The following is a 6,528-nucleotide window of genomic DNA, read 5'->3' on the forward strand; positions in this document are numbered from 1 at the left end:
CACCTCTGCCCGGCTGTCATTCAACAGAATACCAGCATCCTTCCCCCAGTGCATCTCACCAAGAAGCGGCACTTTCAGCTCCTGCCAGACGCATCTCTTCTCCCTCAGTATTTGTCAATTTTGCTGTTTATCAGAATGACAGCTTTATCCTCCTCTAATGGGAAACACAGGCAAACGTGGCAGCAGCAGAAGCACTGAGCCATGGAGGCTGGCAGGGGGGATTTGGGGAAAAGGTGGCTGCAGCAGCTCAGCTCTTTAGAGCAGAGCACAGTTTGGGGCAGGCTCTGGCTTCATCTTTCCCTGCTCCACCCTCCAAGCCCTCTGCATTCTGCTGTCACTGGACTCAGGCAGGTGCCAGTCAGGTAAATCCTGACGAACCCTCTGTCACACATAATATCATTAAGACACGTTGAGTCATTCAGGTCTTTTTAGTGAAGTTGGTGGCAAAGAGAACAGCGACACATTCCCACCATGGCCTGACAGTCAGCAAACATTTTCTTCCTACATTTTGTGGTTTAAGACAAAAAAATAAAGACCCACCTCTTCTAGAATAGAGCCTGAAAATATTACATCTGAAGGAAATTAATCTGGAGATTTGACAAGTGACCTAGCAAGAGAAAGAGAACAAACATTTCCATCAGGTGCTTAGGATTTCATTGACAAAAATAAGAGACAAGGAAAAACCCACTCTGCCAGGTCTCACTATGTTTTCAAGTTAACAACAGTTCCTCCAGAAAAACAATTTCAGTATGTCCCTTGCCCCAGTTCTGCCCCGTGTGACAGAAGCGCCTATCAAGTCCAAGTTACAAAAAAGGCTAAGCCTGCCAGGCTGCACTTTCCCATACCCTACACAGCCTCTCATCCACAAACCTCATGTTCTGAGGAACACCACATCCTTCCCTGGCCCAGGCAGGGGGGTCTATAAGCAATAGAGACGAACAGTGAACCTCCACCCCCAGCTCAGAAAGAACAACCATAAGGAAAAAACAGCTTCTTGCTTCTTCATCTGACACCTCTCACTCACACTACCACCTCTGCCCCAAGGAGGGGGGGAAATAGAATCTGACATCTACAGATTCAGGCTCTTAAAAACAGAGCCACCCAGTCCAAGAGGCAAGGAAGCTCCTCTGCATCACTGTGAGCTAGCACTTTCAGTTCCCACTGCCCTGCACACCAAGGCCCCCTGCCATGAGAGGAGTTACCCACAAGAGCTGGGCAGCACAGAAACCCTACTGCTGACTACACAGAGCAAGAAACAGATCTAGCAGTGCAGGCACTCCTTCCGTCATCACAGGTGCTCAGGGTTAACCTGCTGCTCATTAGCATACCCTGAACTACTTCAGTCTGATTGAATTAATCTTAATTGTTGAGGGCATCGGCACACCAGCAAAACAGCTGATCTGAAAGAGCCCTGAAAGAGCACACTCTTGCCCACCAGCTGCAAGTATAGGGCATACAATGCAGGCTTAATGCCCATCAGCCAGCTTCTGCATTCATATGATGGAAGTGAAACACAGCCAAGTACAAACGAACGCAGAGAACCTTGTCCTCTCCCAAATTTTGAAAGCCAGAAACTTTTTGAGTAAAAACTTCAGATCACAGAAGTGCAGACTCTTCCTACCAATAAAAAGTGACAGTAAACCTCTTCTATTCCCTAGAGAATTGCAGGGGGGAAAAGCCAGAAGAAAGCTTTTTTGAGAGGGCCTTCACCCAGACACAGCACACATGCACAATGCAACCACACTCAAGTGAGAATTAAGGAACAGTCTGTACAATCCACATGGGCCACCTGGACATCTTTCACAAGGTAACTGCTGCTGGTAGGGGAAGGCGAGGGAAGGAGTGTGGACAGTGAAGTGGTGAACATATTCTATTTTACACAGGCAAAGGGCATTCCAAGACCTATAACTTTGAGGCTTGTCTTCAAACAAGCATGAAAACAGTAACTCCACTTGCTTTTTCTCCCCATGTTGATTTCCAAACATACCAGTTTTGACTGGGATTCCAGGTGAGACATTGGCAAAATTTCATAGTCTATCCAAGCCTAATGCAGGGCAGGGAGGAGAGGAGTTGTTTTATAATCATCTTCTATTTAGGCAGATTTCCTGTGCTGTAAGCAGGCCTGGTTTCTCTCCTTTCTTCGCTGCAATAACCACTCCCACCAAACCACTGGAGGTTCAGGACCTCAGAGCTGTGAGGCACAGGAACCCTGGTGAGTGTGGTGCTGCAATGACACTGCCAGACCAAAACACTCAGGAGAATATCTGAGCCTGCACCCACAGAACAAACATCTCACTCTCCCTGATGCCACATTTACTCTGGCCTTAACTGTCACTGCGCAGTTCAGGGCTTACAGCTGGGGAGTGAGAGTCCCAGCTCTCCACACAAAGAACAACAGAACTTGAGTCTTCAGAGACAGGATGAATTTGACAGGAATCTGCCTAGCTGAGGTGTGGAGCTTGATTCATACCCAAGCAGTGGGGATGCGCCAGTAACAGAAAAAGCAGTCAGACAGCTGAAGACGTTTAAGCAACCGTGGGAGAAAAATGGCATAAAATATGACTCTCTAATATTAGGAGGTACCCAGGTAGTTTTGTAGCACATAGAGGTTTTGAACTTGACAATATTTGCATTCTTCTAACTGCGGGGGGGGGGGGGGGGGAGGGCAGGCGGCTGCAGTGATCTGTTTAAAATCCAACATATTTCTTGAGATTAGAACAGACAAATGAAATTCTAAGATCAAAGACTAGGGGACAAAGCTTACAAGTCTACTCATAAGGACAGCTGTCTTTTTGAATCCAAACTTGTTTTTTGATCTGGAAGTTTTGATCAAGCCCAATTTCACCAGCCACCTCCTGTTCTTAAACCATTTTAAGCCTATAAGTACACTTCAGTTTGCAGGTTACAACAAAATTTTCCTGACTATAGAAACACAGTCTCCAAAGTTTTTGAAAAGCAGCGGCCACACTGAAGTTTTTGTGTTAAAAGAAAACCCCTAATGGGTTTTATTTTCCAAGATGTACTTCTGGGGAGTATTTGCCTTTCCTTATGTTCACCTTTGCATAAGGGTGACTTGTTAGAGCCCATATAGTATCTGCAGCAGCGCTAGATACAACACGCGAGACCAAAGATTTTAAGATTCCAAGTACTTTCCAAACCTAGCAATTCAAACGTCTTAAAGCCCCCCAGGTCATTCACGTGACTAAGAAAACCTGCAACTGAACAAAGTTATCAGTGATTTTTGCTGCGGGTGATGGTGTTGCACATGGAGAGCACATTTGTGTTTTACGTGCACACAGTGCCCTCTTTGGGTTAGCAACAGCACGTGTTCTTCAAGGTTCTGTCTCTAAACTATTTCTGAATTGATCCAAAAAACTTACTTCTAAAAAACCCTTTTCAACAAAGCATAAGATTGCAGTTTGGAAGTAGATTTGTGGCTAAGCTGAGAAAGGCACCTCTTTCGCCTAGGGGTCTTTAAAACATTTAATCTGCTCTGAATCGAGTGTTGCAAAGCTGACATCGAGCTGAGACTTCTTTTCTAATAGGGCTGCCAAGTCCTTTCCAGAAGAATTCTAAGGATGTTCTCATCCTACATCACCTCTAGTTTGCAAAGAGCCTCACTGAAGCTATCAGCTGTTTGCAGTATTAGAGACTGAAGGTCTGAGCCACTGGGAGGGAGTATACGAACCAGCATAGCAGGAGAGACCTGCGTTTTGGATGCTTCACACAAACACTATCTATTTCCATGGCCAGGAGCTATAGATACACGGCTGAGATGAAGGGAGGAGCAATTCCCGGAGCAGTGCATAGGACTGGCCAGTGACAACAGGTAGTAGCACCTGGCTGGGCATGCAGAACACCCCCCAGGCTGCATCTGTGGTCCCTGCTGAGCCACATCCTCACCCATCTCGGGAGCTAGGTTACCCAGAAGCTTTCATACAGCCCAAATGCTGAGTCTTGTCATACAGTCCAGTATGGGAGCCACAAAAACTCTTCAGAAGCATGAGTTCTCAACCCAAGGCAATACAGATGTTACAAAAATTGCTTGTAGAGGCTTAAATTCCTGATCTGACTGTATCACAGAAGATAAAACAGCTCAAAGCCGACTATACTGAACTAGTATGTCTGAGGAGAGTACACAGACAAGAGTTTGTTTTAGAAATTGCTAATGGTGCTAGCTATTGCTGGGAACCTGCTGAGATATCACGGACAGGAGACCACACAATTTATTTTCAACTAGCTTTAGACACCAGAGAGGAGGAGGGAAGAAGATTTCATCCAAAGTAGTTTCTGGAAACCTTCATTTCCATCCTGACTATTTCCCATCAGTTCTTATTGCTTTTGTTTGCAGGGACACATATGCTATAAAAGCTTTTTTTTAAAAAACAAAAAACAAAAACCAAAAAACACACAAAAAACCCCCAAACTTTTCTCCACCTGCATTCCAAAGCACCACCTTCAGAAACAGGTAATTGCAGTATTTATTCAAATGCCTTCATGCCAGGAGAGATCGGCTTCTGCAATGGAGGGATATGTTCTACCCTTGAGCTATCTGGAGCTTCTCATACTGACTGCTAGGTATAATAAAAGGAGGCAATGAAATGGAAGGCAGGACCCAGCAGCCTTCAGAGGACAGATGGGCTGCACAGGAAAACAAAAACATAAATTAGAAGCCGAGTGCTGGATGGATACCCCTTGCTGAGCCTGGGGTCCAGGGAGTCACTGCTCTTGACTGTAACATTGCATCAACAAACGGGCCAAGCCGGGTACCGTGCCTCTGACCTGCATGCCATAGATTGCAGAGTCCTGCATGAGGCAACTTGGAGTCAGGCTAGACAGAGGAGAGAAAGTTGAAGTGAAAGGAGGGAGTAATTTTATTCCTGCTTTACGAATCTCATATGACATTTTATTCTCACGCTGGACAGATGCTTCCCTAGCTTTCCCAAGAGAGTAAATGTAATGCTCAAAGAAAAGAGCTTTCTCCTGCTATGAGGATGATGGCTGTCTAAAGACAAGACGAATCCCAAATTCTGTCTTCTTTGCCCTCTTCTTCTGCATGGGATTTTTTAATATAAAAAGATGGAAATTTATTTCCTTAATGTCTGGGTCCACCTATGTACACAATCCCAAGGACCTGGTGTTGGCAGTGACGTCTAATGGCCAGGTTTGAAGTGACTTGCAGCACTAACAAAACCCCACTCCCTGGGCCAGCACACCTTACCAGAGAACTCACCTGGCCCACAGCCCAGTTATGACTGCCCTGTTTTTCCAAGAGTCCCCTGAGAGCAGGCTGCAGGTGAAAGGAATTGTCCAGGCAGCAGCAGGCTGCTCCATGCTCCCAGGTTCCCAAGACTTCTCCTTGCAGGATGGGGTACTTCCTGCACAGGACAAGGGAGCTGAGGGCCTCACCCCCAGCTGCTGAGGTGGAGGCTAGGAGCTCACCGTCTTGCTGGAGACAGTTTACTCAGTCTATGTTTAAGGGGCCCTTGGGAAAGAGAGCAACTGTGAGCAAGCTGTGTAGATTGTTCTATCGGCTGCTGCTCCCAGCTGCCTCTTTCCCTGGGCCACTCCAAGACAGGCAGGAACCCAACCTCCTGCATATATGCTGAACAAGCTGTAATGCTTCAGAGACAGCACCTGTACTGCACACCTGCAGCAAGTATGGGCAATTTGCACATGTATCACAGCTGGAGGCTGCAAAAGGCCAAAACACAAGGCCCTCTCACAGTCAGTTGGGAATTAAGACTTCACCTTCTTCCTTGAAGAGTCTGAATCTGTCACTATGCTTTATTTAAATGCAGCATATTATGGTCTCTTTGCAAAGAACAGCACAACACATGACCCATGTGGAGCTGAAAGAAATAAACAACAAACCAAACACACTTCTTTCGGCTACTATTTCATGCTTTCTGGCTGGTGAGAACACAGAGCTACTGAGAAAAGCAATGTACATTCACCCTTAACTTGAAAACAGCAATGACACAAATACCTGCCAGTATTATGGTGAACCAGATTGGAGTGATCTTCCTGGTTCAAGACATCTCAGGCTGTCCAGTACTTGCAACTTCACCTGTGCATTAAATGACATAGAAGGGAGCAGAACATCCTTGGTTGCAGCTTCCTGAAAACACACAGGAAACCTTACACAGAGGAAGTTAGACATCTCTACCTACTCCCAGCTGATTTAATCTGAAATTCCTGGGGAACAATCCTAGGGAAGGAGAATTAAATTCTAGGAACTCCATCCCAGGAAATCCCTTTGTGAAAGCTTTCACAATCATCCATCCCTGGACTCCTAAAGGGATAAATTTAAGCAGTGTTGCATATTTCAGTCCACGTTGCTAAAATATAAGACTGGAAGCAGATCTGGTCCCACCATTTCCACTATATCCTGCAAGAAATGTGCCTGAAACGGGCTGACAGTACAGCAAGAGGCAGCAGCAAATACTGACAACTTCACTTAGCAATTCTACTCCAAAATTCTGTAAAATTTTAAGCCGAGGTGCCACCATTGCATCCCTACATCTT

This window comes from Harpia harpyja, chromosome 11, assembly GCF_026419915.1.
Source record: "Harpia harpyja isolate bHarHar1 chromosome 11, bHarHar1 primary haplotype, whole genome shotgun sequence".
NCBI lineage: Eukaryota > Metazoa > Chordata > Aves > Accipitriformes > Accipitridae > Harpia > Harpia harpyja.